The sequence below is a fragment of the Phaenicophaeus curvirostris genome, chromosome 7, assembly GCF_032191515.1.
Source record: "Phaenicophaeus curvirostris isolate KB17595 chromosome 7, BPBGC_Pcur_1.0, whole genome shotgun sequence".
Classification (NCBI taxonomy): domain Eukaryota; kingdom Metazoa; phylum Chordata; class Aves; order Cuculiformes; family Cuculidae; genus Phaenicophaeus; species Phaenicophaeus curvirostris.
In genome coordinates this window covers 15,405,131-15,426,579 of record NC_091398.1, presented here as the reverse complement: position 1 = coordinate 15,426,579, position 21,449 = coordinate 15,405,131, and the positions used below count along the sequence as shown (strand labels likewise).

At 40.6% G+C, this 21,449-nt stretch overlaps 1 protein-coding gene across 1 annotated transcript in view; it reads right to left on the bottom strand.

Moving 5' to 3' along the window:
* Window positions 1–18,484, bottom strand: part of RAPH1 (Ras association (RalGDS/AF-6) and pleckstrin homology domains 1) — a 95,974-nt gene extending 77,490 nt beyond the window's left edge. Inside the window, exon 1 of the mRNA XM_069860963.1 lies at window positions 18,412–18,484. The gene's annotated coding sequence lies outside the window, so the exon portion shown is untranslated. The remainder of the gene's footprint in view (window positions 1–18,411) is intronic.
* Window positions 18,485–21,449: the final 2,965 nt, after the last annotated feature.

The following is a 21,449-nucleotide window of genomic DNA, read 5'->3' as shown; positions in this document are numbered from 1 at the left end:
GAGCTTTCAAATTAGAGGCTAAATACAGAAATGGTGTGTTGCCTGTTGCATTTTTTTATTTAATGCTTACAAGCATTGGTCTCACATTTCTGGAAACAAAGCACAGGGCCTTGCAACATATCCACGTAATTCATGGTCTCAGAACCAGCCCAAAGGCAATACATACAAGTACGTCTGTGCTTGTAAATATGTATATATATAAAATTAAACATATTATTTATAAAACAATAAAAGCAAACTCTATTGCCAATGTAAGTCACTTAGTCACTAGAGTGCTCTGTAGACATTTATAACATTGAGATGTTTGTGCATGAGCAAAGGTACAGCTCTATTAAAACACATCACAGATCATGACAGAAAGGTACAAATGAATTCTTGTTGCAACACAAATTCCACTAAAAAGTAAAATTTGAAAGGAAGACCTTACACCATAACAGGTCTGTATTTGCAGCACTTTTCCCATATTATCAGGAACAAACAAGACCTTATTTCCCGAGACGTAAATGCCCCTTTGCTACATGAAATCCTATGAAGAAATGGCATGAAGCTGTATCGGGGAAGTTCAGACTGGACATTAGACTAGGTTCTTCACTGAGAGGTTGATCCGTTACTGGAATAGGCTCACCAGGGAAGTGGTCACAGCACCAAGCTTGTCAAGAGTTCAAGGAACATCTGGATGATGCTTTTAAGTCATATGACTTAATTTTAGGTAGTTCTGCAAGGAGCACAGAGCATTTTACTACCAGTTCCATGTAGTTAAAGTCACTTCAAGTCACTTTTTCATGGTCTGAAGCAAACATTAACTAATTGACGATGTAGGTTGCCTCTCAGATTTGTTTCAAAGTTTGTATACAGCTTCATTCAGATGAATTAGACACAATTTGCTGGCACAACCAGCAAGCAGCTGATTGTTTCCGACTGTTGTGAGTGATGAGAATGAGAAATGGGGTGATCAGCTTCAGGCATGCAACAGAGCACTCTTCTTCCAACATACCTTCACAGACTTCCATACTACAGTATCTAAATCTGTGTTTTGGAATTCTGGATATTTTTTTTTTCCCGAAAGCCCCAAAAGATATTAGCTATTCTTTCATAAGAATACTTTGGGGGGGGGGTGCGGGGAAGAACCCCCACTCAATATGCAATTCCAGGCAAGGAATATTAAAGGCTCACAAAATTCTGTGTAATGATCAAATATTAACAGGGCCAAGCCTAGTTTGGAGTAACTCAGGCAAAGTAAGACTCTTCTCATTCTCTTCCCACATCATCAGTCAAGACTGCAAAATTCCTCTGGAATGACACTTTTAGAACACACTTTCTGCTAGACCCTTACTTAGTATAAAGAGTACTTACAATGATACTCTGCTGTAGACCTCTTTATACCTTAACTCTAACTTTTAAAATAGAGCTCTAATTGTAACTACAGGCAATTTTTGCTTTTCAGAGTTTGAAATTATATTTATCAAGAGAGATCTTGTATTTTGTTTCTGGGACAAGGAAGAATGACCGCTTCCCATTGTCCTTGTCTAGCACAGACTTCTCACCAGCACACTTTCAACGCCTTCTTGACTCAGATGACATCTTGGAAATTTTGGGGTTTAGCAGGTGTACAGAGCTCAGTACTCAAACAAGGGCATCAGTCAAGTACACACGGCTGTGGCTACAGTTGCTCATGATATTCTGCACAAACAGCTTGTTGCCATTGAAAGCAGGATCTTTTGTCTTCCCAGAATCTGGCTCTAGAAGTGATCACAAAACATATACTGTACTTTTTATTATTTTGTTACATAACTTAGAATCAAACCCACAAGCTTTAGAAAAGTTCAAGTATGCAACATTTTGCCAAGAAATAAACATTCCTGCCTTATTTGCCATCATATCTTAATATCAGAAGCCATCAAGGGTAATTCTTCCCTGAATTCAATGGAAAAATGGAAAACTTTTCAAGAAGACTAACTTAAAGATGACTTCCCAACTAGGCAGGTATTTTAATTAATTTACCTCTCCCTGCTGCAAATGTAAATAATTCTACCAAAATACTGTTTAAACGAACAACAAGCCCCACCTTTTACAGATGTATTGCTAAAATATTGTTAAAAAACCCAAACCTTCTATAGATGTATTATTTTATTATGAACACACATTACTACATTAAGATACAAATGCATGAAAACAGTTACAAGCAATTTTTAAGGACTAAAAATTAGAAAAACAGGGCTAGAAACAAGCTTACTGACTTGGTGTCATGCTCAAAGAGCCACAGCCTTCCTAAGGCAAAATACTAACACAGTTTACAGGACTGATGCAGCCAGTCTCTGTTTCTTTCCAAAATACTTTAGCCTATGTCCACAAGGCTGATCACCAGTGCTAACATTTCCGGCAATATAAATTAGAAAGCAGAAGGAAACATGGGTCACAACAAATGCAGGAATACCTGACACCACAACAAAACAGAATCTACTGTCCATTCTGAGCCTATTTTTGAAGTCTTATTAAGTACACTCTATTGCAACTAAACCACAGTGAAATCCACCCAGGATTAAGGCTATTGCAGTCACGAATTCTCAGAGATGAATATTTTTCTGCTCCATAAAACCAGGACAAACTCTTATCCTAGACATACATTATTTTGGCAGGACCAGGGAAGGAGGTTATATCTAGTTCACAGAAAATTAGGTCACCCGTTTCATAAGCAAACAAACTGCATCTTGAAGTTTGTATGAATTTCAAAAATACTATCCCTCAACATAAATTTGGAAGAGACTTACCACAAATTTTGCATACAGCGAGATTAATTATAAATGCAGGAGGAAGGAAGTTCATATTTACAACCTTAGTCAAACAAAACCCATTATATCATCTTAACAGCTGTGTAACAATATGGCAAGCCTCAGAGTAAAGTTTTTTTCTGAACATCCCAAAAGAACAATTATTTTTGTTTCCTCAAAAATATCTTCTTCACTATAAAGGCCTCTCTAAGGACTGAGCCAGATGAATAAACTACAGAATACAACACTAAAAGTGGAATGTGTACCATGATTATTTTTACTGCTAAGGAAGCTGTATTGAGTTGACCACACTGTATAAGGAATGTCATTTGTGACATTAGAAATGGTAATTACTTGGACTACAGTCACATCTTGTTAAGGACAAGGGTTGGCAAGAAAGAACTGATCTGCATTAGTCAGCTTTAGCCAAAATGAACCACGAATCAGTAAAAGTAGCTATGTAAAATGTAGGTGACGGTGACCAGTTTTAAAGCCATACTACAATAAGTCTCAATTCATTAGTACCTTGATACTTAAAAGCAAAATAATTTCCAAGTTGTGTTTGCCTATTGCACTATGAAAACATTTATGCAGATACTGAAGTCCGTAGAACATTCCATTATCCTACAGTCTCATTTCCTTGGATTGCTAACAGTAAGGTGTGAATAGGATGGACGGGGTTTTTTTGTTTCATTTTTTGGTAGAAAAAATTATTACTGTTGAATCTTACCTCTTTATCTCAAGCTGAATTTAAAAAAAAAAAAGCAGCATAGTGAAAACATTTACAATGGAGCTTGAAAAAAATAAATTATTTCATGGCTTTTGTTGATTTTCTATCTTCCTTCAGTGGCCCAGTATTGAGCCATTAAAATAAAGTAATAGAGGAAGTAGCAGAGTCCTCCCCAAGACAGACAAGGCACCTGAATTTTCATAGTACACAGATGCATTAGGAGAGGAATAAAATAATGTTAATCTGTGACCCAGTGCCTAAAAGGATTTGACATAATTTAAAGCAATGGTTTTCAGACAGGCCTGAGGCTGGTGCACCTGCACCCAAGAGCAAGTTGGCCTGAGGCAAGGTACAGATGATACGTGACCTGAGAGACCAACCCCATCCTGATATTGCCTCAGAGACCACTGTAATCAGGAACAGTCACCGTGATCATATATGACGATGAGCCCTGATTCGACAGGTACAATGGAGCCCCCGCCAGAGGCCATTCTGTATCCTCCTTGGAGGAGCGAGCCTGCAACATGAGGTCATACCTGTGGCTGGGATGCCTATCACAGACATCTTCCTGAGGCTTGAGTGCCCTCCCTTTAACGGGAAGGTGAACATGCACTATGAGAACCTCCCCCAAAACCCTGAAAACCTTTTAGGTGACCCTTGCAATAAGATTGCCACCACGTAACAACCTCCACCATTCTGTAACTAAGTGTGGCCAGCTATGGAAACATTCAAACCTACAAACTGTAGGGCTACACAGATTTCAGAATAAATTGTTGCTAGTTGTGGCCCCATCTCAGATGGTCAGTGGCTGCGTTCCATGATAAGGTCAAATGATAAAAAAAATTCATTAAAAAAAAAAAAATCCACCAACATCTGAGCTACATATCTAGGCTTAACCATCCCTGAGCATTTCTGGTGCATCTGATCTCCACGTACGTTTGTATAAATTGGAACATCAAGAAGTTGTTTGCCAAACTGATTTTGCAGGCTGCGGTGGGACAAAAATCAGATTTTAGATCAGGTGAAGGACAACTCAAACACTTAATAAAGTACAAAAGAAAAATTTAGAAAATCCCCCATACCTCAGGATGAAAATAAAAACAAAAAACCCCCTAAGAACTAGTTAACAATGTCACGTCTAAACACAGAAATCATCCACAAGTTGAGTTCACAGGTCGTTCTATGTAAGAGTTAAAGATATTAACAAAGTATTTTAAAAATTCTACTAACTTTTATGAAAATTAGTTTTATTAATAATAAATCAGTTTTTTCCCCACAGTCAAGTCCTGCAAAAGCCTTTAAAACTGATGAAGTGACTAATTCCAAGCACTCTGTTATGGTACTGTGCATTTCTTGATGCAAAGCTCTCACGTAAGTATAAACATATCACCACACCCCCCTCAATCAAATACTGAGAGGAGTCAGAAGACCTCTCTCCTTCCAGTTGTAAGAAAAAGGTTAAGACTTCATATGCAGGGTGCAGCAGACAATCCAAGCAACATATATATACAAAGTCAGAAAATCCAAGTTCTGTTTCATCTGAAGCAAACTAGGTAGCCTTTTTCCAGAAGGAAATGATAGCAGAAAGAAGAAACACTTAAAAAGTCAAGAAATACTAGACTTACAATATTGTATCTGGGATTGGACAATGTTATACACATACAAGAGAGTATGCCATTTAAATTTTAATTTTACAAGTCAGAGTGGAAGAAAAACCTTAAAAAGCTTTCTCTTAATAAAACAAAACCAAAACATCTCTCCCACCAACAGCCACCTCCTTTCCCCTCTCCAAAAAAAAGCCAAAAGCAAGCCAAAAAAAAAAATATCAAAAGCCACAAACAACAAAATAACCATGAGAATCGTCATCCCTTTTCAAGTAAAAAAAAAGCAAATGAGAAAAATCCAACTTCTATAGGAAAAAGAAAAACAAGCCCAAAAGCCAGTGGAAGAAAGCTGGGAAAGATTTCCACACACTGCTGAAGTGCTAAACCCTGCCAGTCACATGGGCCAAGGATGGATTCTTAGTACTCACTGGTACCACCTTCTAGCTGCAACTCTATTGGAGAGGTTAGAAAGGGAAGAAATTTTGTTATTTACACCAGAATACCTTTTGCACACTTACTCACACAACAAAGCACGAGACAAGAGGCAGCCAGTATTACCAACACTATACATTACTAGGAGTCCTCAAATACTTAAGACTCAATAATTAAGTCTTTAGAACATTTCCACACAGAACATGGAGTTTGGGGTTGGGTTGGGATATTTTTTATACTACTTATACGCCAGGTAAGTTTTAAACTGTGCTAGTGAAGCTGAAGCAGCTTCTGTTCTCATACAGCTGAATCTGGGATTCTGCTGAAAATGCTCTTTTGCGTTCAACAGAAATCCTGCAACACACTTTGACAGATGATACATATAAACAGAATAAATAAGGAAGCAATTAACTGGGCAATTTTCCCATCATACTGAAGGAAGTTGTAGAAACAATTCAGTTTTCTGAACTCAGAGAAAATTGAAGATACAGGTCATATTGTTATGCTCTCCTTTTATTGTTCAACAGTATTCAAATAATCTTAATTTCTGATGTTGCCTTAATACACAGCATTTTAGCAAAAGCCTGACAAAGCTGTAATCAGTGCAAAGTCAGCGGAATAACTCCTTGAAAGACTGGTCATCAAGGTCCACATGGAAATCTTAGTCAAGAAAGTAGCCAAAATCCCTTATGGACAGTAGCAAGACTGATCAGCAGTGAATGACTCAACAGCGAGGTGCTAGTACGCCATAACATCAGTTGCAGCTGTTGGGTCAGAGCTGCCAGTGGACCTTTACGCTTATTAAGGGAACTGGCTGGCTGTGCTCCCATGGCAATACTGCTGAGAGTATCTACCAGGAATCTAAGCCTGGCTGCTACCACTATTTCTGTGTCACTGTTTCTATCAGTGTAACCACTTGTAATTGAGCTGTTTGATCTCCAGATCTCACAAGCCACAGCATGTCCCTCAACATCATTTATGAATAAATACCTGTATGAAAATGGGGTGCATCCTAAGACCTTGTTTATTCCTGGTCTCAACTCTTCATCTAACATCACAACTTTCTCTCAGAAGGAAACAATTAAAAGAGCAAGACATCCATAGAATCATTCACAGTCTTCTGTGCTGTCAATGCTAACAGTACCTCCTTTCAGCTCTATTATTCCTGACATTTTGTACTTTTTTAAAAAAATGCAAGCAAGTCACAGAATAAGTTCTCAGCTCCTTTTTCAATTCTTACGCATCATCTAAAGAATTTCGCCCAGATGAGGAGAAGATGCACAAAGCACAGGATAGGCACAGCTAACCATGCTATCCAGCCTCCCCTCACGTGCACTTTGGCCAGAATGGTGTTTCCCAATGTTAAGAAAACTTAAGAGCACTCATGCAAACAGGATCCCAAGTACAGGAAGGAAATGAGCACAGAAAAAAAGATTTTTCTACCTATCCAGTATCAAATCAAGCAGCACTTCAGAAGCAAGCATTCCAAGACCAATACCCAAGAAGAGGACAAGAGAGCTGCACATTCACCTTTAAAAACTACTTGTTGTCTGCAACTCAACTATAGAACTGGAAGACTGTATAAAGAAAAAACATGCACATAACAAGACAGTAGAAAAAGTGTGGTTCAAAGATGACAAGGACAGTATTTAATCCATAATATAATGCTTCCTCTGTGGCAGACCTAACTTCCTTTTTTTAAAATAATGTCCTATTCCTCAAGATACTGTAAAAGATCAGCAATACAGAGAAGGCACAAATCAATTTCCTACAGATTGCAGAGTCATGGATATAACTTCAGTGCTTATCTTGCTCATATTTGGAGAGAAGAAGCACAGTTAGTTACAGATTTTCTAAACATGATCTATAAAATACATTAAGCATAATGGCAATAAAAACATAAAAACTATACAGTCGTCAATCTATATTCTGTTAAATACCAGGCTACTGCATGCACGCCTAGTGACAGCAAAGTCATCACCATTTGCTACTGTTGAAACAAGCATCAGACCATATGTTTAAACCAGTTCAAGGAACTACACAGACAATTCCTGATGCACACAGGATCAGACTGCTGCTAGTGCCCCACTCCCGTGAAATGTTACTAATCACATTATAGATGCAAGCAGAACTTCAGAAATTACTAAGGAAATACTAATTAAACTAAGGGCTTCTTTCATTGGACCTTCCATTCCCCTACAAAGTAGTGTTCTTCGGTTTAAAAAGAAAAAATGGAGAGGTGGAATCCAAGTTCAGAAGGTAGGAGTTTTATTACGCTCTACAAAATCAAGAAACCAAATAAAGTCTAAGGAGAGCATTGCTTTAAAGCACATTCTCCAGTTTCACAAACACTTTATACCTATTTTATTGCTGCTTTCATGTCCGCTTCTTATTTCTCAAATGCTAACACACCTTTTACTTTACAGCATACAAAGACATGAGGTTGGCCCATGGTCACGTTATACAGGGACATAATGATGCATGCTGTCATCTTCAAAATAAGTATACACTTCACAAGAATTAGTGGAAAACATCGATCATTGGAAGGTATCATTTATAAGGAATATTTTTTAAAGTCACAGACAATACAATAACATGCCTTACATACTGCACGCCAGAAAGCAAGCATAGGAAGTTCAATTTAAACTTTCTATGACAGTGAAAGCAGATAGCCTATACATTAAATCAAAGTAATCTATGTTAAACAACAATGTTTTTTCCTACACTATCTCTCTCTAATGGCCATACAAACCTCATAAAATTTGAACATCCTAGGCCCACAAAAAAAAAAAAAAAGATGAGGCACAGAAATCATTCACCAAACGCTTTGTCGTAACAGTCTATCCAAGTCAATATATTTACAAGTGTCACACAGGAAGTTAACTACCTGGTACTTCAGGAAAATGAAGATTAAGTGACCCCTCTTTTCAAAAAGGGAAATGCTCAAGTCATCATGTTTCAGAAACGAAACCCCACTGAAGTTTAAAGTGCACAGTTCACATTTGTTTGCTCTACATTGGACTTTCAACCCCACAATACACAGTAGTCATTCCAGGAATATTCCATTCCAGTTGGTAAAAGAGAACTTAAAATTTTTCATTACAAAGTAGAAGTAATTAATTCCAAGGGCTTACTGCTTTTTTTAAAAAGCATTTTTTTAAGACCTTCTGAAGGTTTTTTTGCATAGATTCAAGGTAAAGAGAAATAAGCAATATCAAAATAAAAAGTTTCAGTCAAGCTAATAGCAAGCACTTAGGGGGAAGGGGGTGTTTTCTGTTTTTAACAAGAAAGTCTCTTGATTTTCACTAAGAGAGCAAGCACAAGAAGTTAAGCTGTATGCTGCAGTATCAACTTCAGTTTAGTTAATACAGAGCAGTCTTCACAAAGATACCATACATTTCACTTTAAGAACTGTGATATGGATATATACGGTTCCACCTAAAAGTTTCACTCAATTCCCTATTGCTTCAATTTTACGCTCTGCCAGCTGCCAGAAGGGAAGACAACATCCAGGCTGTTCTATGGGGCCCTCTTTCTCCTCCCATGTAATTGCTGAAAATGAGACTTCTCACTTCTGCTGTGCTTCTTAGAAAGAATCTCCGATGTCTCTAATCCAGAACAACTGAACGTTTATTTAGGAAAATAATTCCTTTCCTTCCTCCCCGGGCAGGAATTTTTTCTTGGTATCGACACCAATCTGAGAAATATTATTTAATTCAGTTAAATTGAAAGGCCAGACTATCTCTAAGTTACTTAATGATAGACTTACCTAAATAGAGGTGAAATACAAAGTGATCTGTTACCTAGCTTCAGGCAGAGTTGTTCTGATGACCTGTGACATACTCAGAGATAGCCAAAGGAATTCACAAGTTTTAGTCAGTGTTACTACCTTACAAAGTCAGTCCTCTTCCCCCTAATAAAATGTGACTATTTAACAGATACAAATGTTTGGAGTTTTTTTTAAAGCCTTGAGATGCAACTACTCTTAAATAAAATCCAAAACTACTAGAAATATTGGTTACTGACACGCACAAAAAACTTGCAGAGAGCTTTTTCCAGGAATAGCATGCAATCACCCGTGTTTTTCTCAAAGCCACTCAGAAAGACATGTCCAAGTAAAAGGTCATTTTATTAAGTCATGCATTAAAGAGATAAGTGACAACTTCCTTGGAGAACAGAGGTCTGTAAGGCATTTTTTCTTTAAAGGCTCAAAACAACTTAAGAGTTCTTTCACCATGGGATTTTTTTTTTAATGTAGTATAAAACATATTTGTGTGGAAGGTCTTTAGGCACCTGTGAAGAAGAATGATTACAGACACCTTGGAAGTCCAAACTTTCATCAACATATAAAAGGAAAACAGATTCGAACAATGATTAACTCAATCTTCAATGGTGCAACAAGATCACGGTGATCATTCTAGCACGGAGAGAAGCCGGAAGAAAAATTACTAAGCACAAATAAAGAGAGCTTGGAATGCTTGGCTTCTGGCATGGAACCAAAAATCCTATGCAAGATGCCTCTTCACTATACAGGCATGAACTAGGCAAGTCAGGATGAAACTAAAACCAACCATACATGAGCAGGAAACTGCCTAAGAACAGCCAGCAGCGCAACAGCAAAGACTGAGGCTTTATTTTAAGTCCAAGCACAATCCATCAGTAATTCACCTCCCACAGAACAATTGTGAGGAACCTCCCTGGGTGGTGAATACTGGCTGTGCTTCTGAATGAAGCTAGAGTAGACATGCTAATCATTTTCAGATAGTGTGACTTGTCCCTGAAGACACAGTTTCAGAGTTAAAAGAAATCAAAGAACTTTGGATTTTAACTTATCTTTGCATATCCCCAGCCAACACAGGTTTCCCAGAAAACCTGAGGGAACACTGTCAAAGTCATAATGAAATGGTTTCACATTTGTTTGAGAGTATTTCTCTTCCCACCTAATTCAATACTTCTTGTTCTAAACCATAAAGAAGAGGAGTAACGAGCAATGAGCTCAGACACAAGGTAGAAAAAACACAGGATCAAAATTAAGGCAATCAGTATGCAAGTACAGTATTTCTGTAAAACTAATAAGCTTCCCATACCAATTTCACCTTTGGAAGATCTTCATTAAGCTGTGAAAGAATCAGTCTCATTCATGAGATGCTTGAAAACATCTTGAAAACTTACTGTCTCCAATATTGGGCTAGAAGCCATCCCGTTTTTGTAAATCAGCTTGCCTAAAATAAGTACAGATAACATTCATAATCTGGATATGAAAACAAATTCATTTACAGCATCACGGTGCTAAGCATTTCCTATGACAGACTCTGAAACCTGGGACAGAGATGCCTTTTAATTTTCATAAGATGCAAAAAGCAGTCCAGAAGGGAGTTTATTTTAAAAATGCTTTTACATTCTAGAGATAAAAGAACCTTTAATTTTGCAAAGCTATATAATCATGGTGCAGGAAGACATATACAAGAATGTAGCTTCTCCTCCACTCTCAAGAGCTCCCCAAAGGAAGAATCCTTCACTGCAACTCATCACCCCTTCCTTCAATTTTAACAATTTGGCATGCTGTGGATCACAGAATTTACATGGATTAAATCTTAGAAGTACTCTTAAAAAGAAGAGACTGGTAACACAACAGCAGTTTCATGATCACTAAAGCTAAATAAGACCTATAGGATATTCCTACCAGGAAAAACATAAGGAAAAAAAAAGTTGTCTCTAATCTCAATTGCTTCTTTGTTGCTCCTATTAATACCATTTCATTAAGGGACCAACCAGAAAAACCACTGAGTAGAACAAAGTTCTTGAGACTGGGTCAGTGCTGTCAGTGATACAGGCAGGGAGAACTGCTAACCTGTGGCAACTCCATGCACAGCAACTGCATGTGTACAGAGACTAATGACTGGAAGAAGTTTATAAACAACACCCGGAGCAACTTTACTTCCTCCAAACAACCTGTAAATTTGTTTTGCTAATGCTATCTTCTGTAACATCTATAATGAAGTCTATCTGTGACATCACATCATGAAGAGATGTAAAGAGGAGAGAAGGAAAGTCAGCAAGTGTGCATGTACAGAAGCTGTTATCTTCTGAACATTTGTCTTTTTACCTATCATATGTCTCAAGGATCAATTCAGCAGCTTCAGAATTAAAGGTAAGAGTACCAGCTGACAGGTAAGAAGCCAGCTGACAGAGAGGAAAACCTGTCAGTTTCAGTACACTTTCTTAGTGACTAAACCAATCAAGTAGGCATTTTAGACAGAGATATTTCATCATAATAATCAATGAAGCGATTTACAATAAATCCAGAGACATTAAAAACCCACTAAATATTTTTTCATCACCAACTGGAACAATACATTTGGGGCAAAACTTTCTTAGCACCATCTGTAAGTTCCAAAAATTATAAAATTCCACACCAGAACACCCTTTAGGAATTCCATGCTGCAAAGGTAGCATTTTTCACAGTATGCAGTAACTCACTCAACTTTTAATGCTGCACTTAACTCAGCAGGCAATTTTATGACGCATATTGAAAAGATTTAACTGCAAAGGTGATATCAGAGTAAGAACTCAACTGTTTTAGACGTAATTATTTTATCATAAATGCCTGATACATATTCATTATTTGCACTTCCAACACTATTCAATGACACAGCCTTCGAAATCCAATTTTACAAGCGTATGATGCAAATTTACCAATTACAGTTTCAGTAAGGATAGTAATTAAGTCTATTGGACACTTAAAACATTTTTGCTTTTAGGATGACTAATGATTTCAGAAAATAAAGTAAAATTTGCACAGAGTAGTTCCTCCTCAAAGAATCTGCAGCATTTCACAAGCCACTGGTACACCATGGTAGAAGAGTAGAACCATAAAGTACTTGCTCAACAACAGTTTTAGATGGGGGAGTGCTTTTACCAGGACTCTGTAACCAAGTTCAGGTACTAAGACTACAATCACACAGACTGAACTACCTCTCCTATGCTAAAGACGGCTGTTCCAAAAGCAGAAAAGTGGTAACAAATGACAATTTGCATCAAGATGAAGTCATTGGAAAGTAAAAAGTGCTACATGCTTTTCTTTAGGGAGCAAATTATTAAACTGTTCCTTCCTACCGCAACAGCCATGAAGGCAACAATTAAAAACTATGAGAAGTACCTGTATCGCACATCTCGGCTCTAAACAGACTGCGGCTATACTTTGTTTTTCTTTAACCCAGTATAAGGACAAAAGATATGCCAAGAATCCTACAGGTCCTATGAACACAAACCGCTATGTATTTGGGGAAAGGGAAGGAAAAGATGAGATAAGCCCAGCACTGGAAGTAGCAAAGGACCCTATGCCAGACAGGCCGTGGACTTGAACTCTCATTATCACATCAAGAGTTCCTGCCAGTCCCCATGCAACCACTCCCAAAGCTTTCTGAAGAGTAAAGTTATTAGAGATGACAAAGGACGTCAATTACTCTTCCCCCCATCCCTTTCTGCATACATTTGATTTAGCATATTTTCCATCTCATACATGCATTTGAGAGAAATGATCAGGTTCTGTATTCCATGTCTTCAAGACCTCTTTTAGATGACAATGCAATACGGACATAAGTAATAAAGTGATGAGAGCCACAAAACTGCAAAATTCCATCACTTCTTGGTCCTGTTTCTTTCTAATCCTGTTTTGCTAGAAAACACCTATTGAGCTGTAATAAACAGCGGGAAACAATAAGGTGGCTAGGACCTGTGCTTAACCTATCTTAAGCAAAAGAGCATTGTTTCAGTATATGAGCACAACTTGCTATTCTAAACACTTAGATTGACAAAGTACCGACACCCTTACACAGAGCAAGACAGTCTCAGCAGACACCAAATACAACAATTAGAACATCAGGTTAACATTCCAATAAGGAATTATATTTAAGATAACTTTCACACAAGATGAGAACAACCCTTATTCAGTTTACAGTTTGCTCTACGTAATATGGATGCATTTTTAACAGCACAACTTGAGTTCTTGAGCACTTTAAAAATATTTATTCAAAAAAAGTAAATACATCATAACAGTTTTGCTACTGCGTACAATAATTCCCTCACCAGACTCACTGCAATATTTTTGTATAAAAACTTTCACTTACACACTGATCTTCTAGAAAGACAGACCAGAGGCAAAGTAATCAGAAAGGCGATTGAATCTTCATCTATTTAAATTGATCTGATTAATTTCTAAGATTAGAAATTCAGTAACAGGTAAAAATTATGTTCTATGACTAAAAAGTTTTAAAACTATTTTTACAGTAGCTCTGGAATTCCTCCTCTTCCCCCTGTCCTCTCAATAGAGCTCAACTAACTCATTATGAAATAAGACGGCAACAAGTAATTTTCCTAGTAGTTAACCTTGGTCCAGCATCAATTCCTAACAAACAGAGTGGCAGCTGACAGAAGACATTTCAAGGGCTTTTAATTCACAGATGTATAAAAAAAAGTAAGTTCAACAAAAATATTATTCTATGTAGCATCTTACATTAAACACTTCAACCATAGCCTGTCTTGGCAAAGAATTAAAATTACTACTTAGGACCAAACAGAGAAGTGACTTTTAACTTACTTGAAAGTCAAAAAAAGCCTCTATCATGAACTGGCAGTTGACAGATTTGAGTGAGTACAGCGCAGTTAGATGCTCCCACCTCGTTTGGAATGTCTACTAGTTGGGGAATGCCATTATCAGAGAACCTGATCATCAAGTGATTGCTGTTACTTGTTCTTCAAGGATTGCGCTAATGGGAGTTTTATGATTTTAGCTTAACTCTGAAAACCACATGCATTATCATCAGATCACAGCTTTTAACTGATGATAATGCTTGTGGATTAACAAGAAGAAACTAAAAACCCTTGCCAATCTGAAGAACAATAATAACAGGCAATCACAGTGCAAGTTTCTTCACTGGCATTCCCCAACCTCGTAGACATTCCAAAAGGTGGGGAGCATTCAACACGTGTACTCACTCAAAATCTGTAACTGCCAGTTATGATAGAGGCATTTTTTGAACCTTTAAAAGGATTTACTCAGTAGGACAATTTCGGTTTTGTAACAGTTACATTGCCTTAAATAACACTGACATTCCACATAGAAACATGCTAAACGTGACTACTCAGCAGCCTGATGTCATTTCTGGACATTATAAAACCTTAACAATAAAACAGATCTGGAATGCCCTGTTTTTATTATGCTTATTTGTCCAAGATTGTTGATGTAAATCAACATATGTTTTCCTTTCTCTGAAATTGCCAGAATGTGTGAAATATCACTAAATAAGCAACCATTATTGTTTGGCTTATTGTTGGGCACTGAAATACAAGCGGGACATTTTCAGTGCCTGTAACAAGTTCTAGATTTAATCAGCAGGGTCTTTGGTATCAACAGATCTTAATGTGAAGATGTGAAACATTATTTCAGTTCTACTTGAAAATTCTATAGTAAAACTATCCTTTAACATAACAGAAAAGGCAGTGTGATTATTCTGCAACCTTTGGCTACATTTGTAGCACAAGAGACTTGGATTTTTCTACTATTAAGAACGTGATCTAGATTGCTCAATGGCTGGGATCTTCAGCACTATTCTTCTTAGTATTTGCCTAACTGGCTTAGTCACTCAGATTTAACTCTGTCCCAGTTTGACAGATTTCCACCTCACCCAGTGGCTGAAACATTTGAAGAAGGAAGGCAAGTTGTATGACCAGTAAAAATCAGATTAATACGGCATAAAAATGTTCAATTAAAAGTACAAAGTAGTACCTATTTGTGGCTAGAAAAGCTAGCCGATTTTAGTAAAAATCTTGACGCAGAAGGAAAAGATAAAGAAACACAGGTTGATATTCTGTGAAAATTTAAATAAAGAATCAACACAACAGCTTTATAGCTAAAAAAAGCCAGTGGTTTAGCAGAAGGGAGAAATGAAGCAATATCCACGTATTCTAATACCCAGAAGACTGACACAATCTCTTGAAAAATAAAGCCTCTTAAAATCAATCGTGTTGAACCACTACCTACAAAATTCAGCCTCATACACTCCCTTAGCCAACAGCTGTTCCCTGCACCATGGCTTTACCTTATTATGAAAGGTAAAGCCATGAGATATACAGAAAGTTTAAACCAGTTTATGTCAAGGCACGAGTCCGGAAAAAAATATTTTGAATTCAAACCTGAAGGCAGTGGTCTCAAGATCTTAGTCAAAGAACGCAGACTCAAGAATATACATAGTTTATCAGTGTTCCTTTTCAGAATATTTTCTACGTTCTTTTGAAGAAACTTGTAAAGCACATTGCTTTCCTGAATACGGCTTATCTCAGCAATACTTTTCTCCCTATAGTCCTATCCTCAGCCAGAGAAACACTGGTAGAAAAGACTCTTCACTGCACGTCTTATAAGTCTAAAAACCAAGCCATTTTAAGGAAATTTCTCTGAAAATGAAATTTGTAGAAGGGTAATAAACTAGCTCCTTAGTGCCACTGACCTCCTTGTTCATATAAAGGCAAAACGCCTCCCCACTGTGGATTTTCATAAGATAACTTGAGTGTCACGTACTGATATGAAAAGCTACATACAGACTTAGGAACAGAAAAAAAAAAGCTCTATATTCCACTGTCCACCACACCCACCCAAGAAGGACATAGGCACATTAAACATGAATATGTCTACACCTTTATGCAATTTATGCATTAAGTATCCCCTGGAACTGGAATGTGCGACCTACACTTTTGTTCTTCAAGATGATTTAGCAAACGGTTTTTCTGTTCTTCTATTTTAATAGGAAAATACTCAGCAGCAAAATCTGACCAAACAGACAGCAAAATTGGAAGATTGTCTGGTTTAGACACATTGTCTCAATGAACATATACACTCATTAATCAATAAATTTCTCAGTTCATTTTCTGTTCAAAGGTGTTTTACAAGGTAACGTGTCCTTGTCTGGAGGGCAGGGGCGTGAGGGGGGGACAGGCAAATCATAGAGTCATAGAATCACCAGGTTGCAAGAGACCCACCGGATCATCGAGTCCAACCATTCCTATCAAAAAGAGGCAATTTCTTTGAAATGAAGCGGGTGTCATTCTGCAGTGTCAAAAACCAGTAGTTCCCCACCCCTCCACCACATGAACGGCAACGCAAAGGTATCAGCCATACGACACAGTACAGTCGCGCCAAACCCAGTCGTCTTCCAGTAAAAGGGGATTATACCACACATACTGCTCTTCGTTCTCTTCTAAATACCTGTAACCAGGCAAAAGCATAAAAAGCCTCAAAGTAGTAGTAAAAATGACAAAATACAAAGGCAGCTGCCAAACGTAGGGGTGACTTTTCCACCAGACGAGCTAACAGACCAAGAGGAAATAAAACCGAGCAGGTAATTCACTGCCTTAAGGCAACCGGCGTCACTGCAGAAGAAAGACCAGCGCACCTCTACCCATTCCACGCAGCCGACGCGCCGCTCCGCGTACGGAGCCTCCTCCCTTCCCTCCCACCGCCGCTGACAACCCCGCAGCGCAAAAACCCACCGGAGCGCTCGCCGGTCTGCGGGAAAACCACTGCGGGCGCCCGCCCTGCCCGCGGGGCGCTCCCCGAGCCAGCCCGCCCCCCCGCCCACGGAGCCCCAGACCGCACGGGGATTTCTTTTTCACAGAACGCCGCAACGAGCAATCCAAACCGAGCCCTCCTCTCCGCACCGGGAAACGGGGATCGGGGAGCCTGAGCGGGGGACGCGCCCGCCCGCGGCTCCACAGGGCGGGGACAGCCCCGAGAACCCCCGGGAACCGCCACGGGGAAAGGGAAGGGAGGGAAGCGCCGGGAGAAAAAGGGGAAGGGAGGGAAGAACCGGGGGGAAAAAAGGGAAGCGGGGAGAAGCACCGGGGAAAAATGGGCAGAGGGGGAGCAGCGCCGGGGGAAAAGGGAAGGGGGGAGGAGAAAAGCCAGGGAGAAAGAAGGAAGGGAGGGAAGCGCCGGGAAAAAAGGGAAGGGGAGAGAAGCCTAGGGAAAAAGGGAAGGGGAGAGAAGCCTAGGGAAAAAGGGAAGGGGAGAGAAGCCTAGGGAAAAAAGGGAAGGGGAGAGAAGCCTAGGGAAAAAAGGGAAGGGGAGAGAAGCCTAGGGAAAAAAGGGAAGGGGAGAGAAGCCTAGGGAAAAAAGGGAAGGGGAGAGAAGCCTAGGGAAAAAAGGGAAGGGGAGAGAAGCCTAGGGGAAAAAGGGAAGGGGAGAGAAGCCTAGGGGAAAAAGGGAAGGGAGAGAAGCGCCGGGGAAAAAAGGGAAGGGGAGAGAAGCCTAGGGAAAAAAGGGAAGGGGAGAGAAGCCTAGGGAAAAAAGGGAAGGGGAGAGAAGCCTAGGGAAAAAAGGGAAGGGGAGAGAAGCCTAGGGGAAAAAGGGAAGGGGAGAGAAGCCTAGGGGAAAAAGGGAAGGGAGAGAAGCGCCGGGGAAAAAAGGGAAGGGGAGAGAAGCCTAGGGAAAAAAGGGAAGGGGAGAGAAGCCTAGGGAAAAAAGGGAAGGGGAGAGAAGCCTAGGGAAAAAAGGGAAGGGGAGAGAAGCCTAGGGAAAAAAGGGAAGGGGAGAGAAGCCTAGGGAAAAAAGGGAAGGGGAGAGAAGCCTAGGGGAAAAAGGGAAGGGGAGAGAAGCCTAGGGGAAAAAGGGAAGGGAGAGAAGCGCCGGGGAAAAAAGGGAAGGGGGGAAGAGCGGGGAGAAAAGGGGGCGAAGCGCCGTGAAAAAGGAGGGGGGAAACCGCAGGGAAGGGAGGGGGAGCGCCGGGAAAAGGGAGGGTGGGTGAAATAGACGAGGAAGGGTGGGGAGCGCCGGGATGAATGAACCGAGGGGGGAGCGCCTCGCCCCTCTCCCCTCGCCGCTCACCTCGGCTCGGTTCGGCGCGCAGCCCGCTGTGCCCGCGGCGCCGGGCGCGCTCCCGCTGCCCGCGCTCCGCTCGCTCCGCTCCGCCCGGCGGGGCCGCCGCTCCCTTCCTCCCCCTCCCGCCTTTCCGCCGCGCGCGCCCCGGGCCCCGCCCGCGCGCCCCCCCGGCACTTCCGGCGCGCGGCACGCCCCCCGCCCCCCGCGGCGCCGGGCGGGACCCCGGGGCCGATCCCCGGGCCGTGTTCCCGCAGCGTGAGAGCGCTTCCAGATTTTGGACAACGTAATAACGTCCTGACGGGGACAGGACGAGAGGGAATGGCAGCAAGCTCCGCCAGGGGAGGTTTAGGCTGGACATTAGGAAAAAAATTTCACAGAAAGGGTCATTGGGCACTGGAACAGGCTGTCCAGGGAGGTGGTTGAGTCACCTTCCCTGGAGGTGTTTAAGGCACGGGTGGACGAGGTGCTGAGGGGCATGGGTTAGTGTTTGATAGGAATGGTTGGACTCCATGATCCGGTGGGTCTTTTCCAACCTGGTGATTTTATGATTACCAATATCCCGGGCAGGCTGAGATCGAAGTCACGGGTGCGGAAATAGCGGACAGTTTCAGTGACAGCTCTGAATTTCTTTTCTATTTTTTCAATGTGGAATAAAAGCACGTGCACTCAGCACCAACAGACTCGAGCACCTGTCGGAAATTGCAAATAAAATAATTTTAATCCAACCACCCAAAATAACTAGACCGCTACTACTGCACTGCTTTAGAGTTTGTGGGAAAGTTCCAGAATTAATAAATGTCTCGGCTACGTTATTTAATAAAAATCGATAAGTGCTTCAGTTTTCAATGCTGCTCTGCACTTGCTGAATATCAGCAGAGTGAGCCAGCAGTGACCATGACTCTGATGTTATCGGCAGGTTCAGAGTGCATCTCCAGGTTGTATTAATCCCACGGCACTTTGCTGGTGATCCTCCGTGACCCTAGCAGGATTAGAATGACAACACCTTCCTCAGAGGCAGACTTGAGATTCATGGAGCAAGCACAGTGAACGGATGGGCAGGAAAAGGAGCAACTTGAACATGCCATGGCCAGGTTCATTCCGTAGCTCTGTGGCAGCTCCGGCTACGTCTGACCCAGCACAGATGTGCTGCTAAGTCACATTCGACACTCAGGAGCTGCCTGGCCTTGAGGTGTGCAAAACTTCATACACTCAACTATAAAATTGTATCAAAACGAAAAGGAGGCTGCAGCTGACGATGGCGAACTCTGCTTTTGGCACCTGGAAATGTTATTCCTTTATAATCAAACTCGCTAAGTTGCCCTGAGCCTAGGCAGACGACACACAACACAGTCTGCAGGCCAGAGATCAGAGCCAGACCATTTTAAGATTGAGGACCAGACTGGATCTGTGTGCATCCTACAGAACCTCTGTCCAATTACGTACATCAGTTACTAATGTAAAATCATTCTCCAGGCCAGGGAAATGGGGCATACCTGTAGTAGACATTGGGAGGGTCTTCAAAGTAGTACAGGGGACTTAGTCATACATCTGTCAATAAAAGTAACAGCTAATGAAACAATAAAAATAGTTAAGCCTTTTTGAGTAAGTTAAAAAGTCGATTTAAATGTATATGTGCTTCCAAATAAGAAGGGATAAAATGGAGAATCATATTTTATCAGGTCAATAATTCCATGCCTATTGAACCTTCCTTCTCCCTAAATGTTGTCTACCAATCTCAAGCACAGCTAAGCAGCACTGTCGTCTGAGCTTAACTTTGAATCCTTCAAAGGTTTTATTTTCTGTATTTAAATAACTCTGAATAAGAAAACATAAACCCCCCAAATGTTATGTGTCATTAGACAGTTGGGGGAATTTCCACAAAGGGTACACCAGGCAAAGGCTGGAAATATGAGAGAGTTCAGAATTTTAAAAACCTGACAACTCCCATCTTGACCGCTTTGTTGGACCAAGAAAGCTCAATGACTTGTGCAGTAGAAATTTCACACTTCAGTGAAGACCAGCTGGATCTGATGCAGGATCTATCAATCAAAACCATATATATTTATGTGCATCTATAGGTACATCTCTATATACATGCAGCTATCCCATCAGAACTTTGAGTGCCCGAGACTCCTGCCAGCTCTAACAAGAAGAAGAGCAGTCTGTTTCCACCTGCTGCTTTATCAATTTCCTTTGCTAACTGCAGGGTTAACAAAATCATTAAAAAGCCTTTCCTGTGCATCAATAGCTTGCTCGACCTATACTGTATCTATTGCTGCTCAGCTAGCTATAATGGCATTTCCAAATGGGAGTTATGACAAAGTATTACAGCATTTCTTAGCAACAGGTATGGCACCCATAGCCATTAACATAAATAATTCAGCCTATACGTTAGACATGTCTTTTCTCAGGCTTCATTTACTGTTCAGAACAAACAACAATATCTTGAAGAGGATCTGACCTTGAAGCAACAGATGTAATGACAACAGTAGCCCATAATAGGAATGCAGACTGGGACAAGAGATTCTGGAGTTTCAAGCCAGCCTGCACTATACATAATCCACTGCAGAAACCGCCCATGTTCTAGGTTAAGACCGCTAAGCTTTCCCAGGGTTACTGTTCCTAGGCAAGGCTGCTGCTATCTGCGTGTGGGAACAAGTTCAAACAAAGGAGCACCACAAACAGTGGAATGAAAACACCATTCTCTGAACTCATTTCATCAGTGTAAATTAGGAAAGTCTTGACTAATTCCTGCTGAAGTACCCTGACTTACAGTGGGATTGCAGCTCTGAATCCAAAGCACAGAATGGCTGCGAATGAAAATGTGACCATTCCCTTCTTTATGCACTTGCCCCTCATTCCTCTTCTGAGAATCGAGGAAGTACCATCTTCCCGTTTCTCAGGTGATTTAAAGCACCGAGAGAGAGTAAGCTACCTCCCTACAGTCAGAAAGGAAGTCTTGTTCGTAGCCAGGATCTGAGTTGTGCTCTCATCATTGCCAAACCAGTCCCTTGCTTGGGAGATTTCTCTTCGTCACAGACTTA